Source organism: Austrofundulus limnaeus, unplaced genomic scaffold, assembly GCF_001266775.1.
Source record: "Austrofundulus limnaeus strain Quisiro unplaced genomic scaffold, Austrofundulus_limnaeus-1.0 Scaffold19, whole genome shotgun sequence".
In the NCBI taxonomy this organism is placed as follows: domain Eukaryota; kingdom Metazoa; phylum Chordata; class Actinopteri; order Cyprinodontiformes; family Rivulidae; genus Austrofundulus; species Austrofundulus limnaeus.
The window spans coordinates 1575767-1577860 of record NW_013952421.1 but is presented as its reverse complement, the minus strand read 5'-3'; the positions used below and the strand labels follow the sequence as shown (position 1 = coordinate 1577860).

Genomic DNA, 2094 nt, shown 5'->3' with positions numbered 1-2094 from the left:
CACACACACACACACACACACACACACACACACACACACACACACACACACAAACACACAAATGTGAACCTTTAGATGACTTTGCACTCTTAGAAAAAGTAGGAGACCCTAAAGTTTGAATGAACTGCAGTGTAGTCAAAATGTCCACAACGTAAACTTTCCTGCATTATCTTTGTGTAAGGGCAGTTGTAGAGGAATATTCATTCTCAGGGTCTGTTCACACAAATTCGTTGCAGAACAGATACTTTCTACAGTGTTTGCACCTCTAATTCACATGGAAGCAGCATTTAGAAAAACACTGAGGCACAGTCCACTCCAACTAAATTGCTAATTTTATCATGACAGTTTTGATCTGATGACGATTTTCAAATCAATGCCCTGGATTTCTTCTTTTCAACCAGTCAGCTGTTGAACACCTCTTGTGGTTTTAGGTAGTTGTCTGGACCAGAAAAAAAAGGAAGGTCAAAGCATCAGTCATGCCTTGCCTCATTTGTCACTAATGTGTCAAAGAGAGGATGACATTTACAGCGTAGTGAAGTGACTGCCWTCCAGACCATCAGGCACCCCTGGGGTAATAAATGTTTACCTTTAAAATGGAGGTTTGTGGGATCAAGTTTTTATTTTATCTATTTGTTTTAGATATTTAAAGGTTCCTTTTCAAGCAGCATCATTTCTTATTTTAATAAATGGTTTTAAAAATGCTATTCAAACTTAAGATTATGGTCAAYTTTTTTCTTGTATTTGATTTTTTCTAGAAAATCTACATTTGAATTTGAAGCGATTCTATTAAATGTTAAGAGTGTAACTAATTAAACTCATTTGCTAATGTTACAAAAAGCCTTTTCATTTTCAAATTATAACACTGCAAAATCTGGATGCCAAGCATTAAACTTTACTTTTACTTTTGCTAACTGCTTTGTACAAGTGCAAAGAGATGGCTATTGTTGTAAATTGGCACTATAAAATAAACTGAAATAAAAGGCATTAAACATGGTGTAAAAGTATAATCCCTTAAATTTGGTGATTTAAAGGAGACATATCATGCTAAATGCACTTTTTTTGCATTTATAAACTATTTTTTGTGCAATTATAGTGTCTAGGAGTGTAGAAAACTTTAATTTATTCCTTCCAATTACTGCAAAGATATTTTTATAAATTTTTATGGGTCAAATTTTTCAGTTTGTTCAAAATCTGCTGTTGCTTATTTCGTTTCATTGTTTATATCGTCACATGTTTTTCTTCGGAACAACCATTTATGGTAATGTATTTCCAGCCAACTGGATTTCATATTCCACCATTTTTTTCCTCGCTGTGTGATTTTGAAGTTCATAGCATCATGCCGAATATGCAATATCAGAAGTCAAATTGTTTGTTTCTGGGGTGTGTAAACCCACATTATTATCTACATAGACTACAAGCATCAGAGTTTCTTCAAAGTGCCTGGTTAAGTTTTATTTTTCAAGGAAATGGACCCGCAACAGYGTGGAAAGTGCTTGCGGACAACACAGGATGAATGTTACAACAACAAGGGTGAGTTATGAACTGAAAATGTGTTTTAACTGTCTAATTTAGCTGTTTCTACCCTCTGTGTCGGAATACGAGGGGAGAAAGAACAGCTGTGTTTAAGCGTCTTTTCCGAACGGGTGCTCAGCACCATGTTTTACTTTCACTTTCGCCCCGCACTGTAATCAGCGTGTCCGTGTTGTTTTTCTTTTTAAAAATGCTGGTGCATTTCAAACTGTGATCTAAAGTTAACGTCAGCTGCTTTAAATGCATTTTTTGCCTGGTGTTAAAAACGGGAGCAGCAGAATGAGGCAGAGAAGCTGTGAGCGCTGTGTGTGTGAAGTCCTCATAAGGATAGCAAGATGGATGTGTTCCTCCTTTCTCTGTGTTGCTGTTTTTGCATCAAAAAAGCTGGGAACATAGTCATTTTATGTAACAAAATATATTAATCTTATTAATACACAAATGAAAACAGAATATTTAGCACTAGATATATTAAGTAATGAATTTATTTATTTTTATTTTTTTAAGAAAGGGCTGAAAGAAGAAATCCTGTGTGGCAGCACTTTATACAGCCTCTTCAGACAAGGC

The 2094-nt window shown here is 35.3% G+C and overlaps 1 long non-coding RNA gene across 1 annotated transcript in view; it reads left to right on the top strand.

The window, feature by feature from the left end:
• The window catches only part of LOC106514268 (uncharacterized), a 43971-nt gene that overhangs the window by 30948 nt on the left and 10929 nt on the right, over positions 1–2094 (top strand). The gene's annotated exons all lie outside the window — the stretch shown is intronic.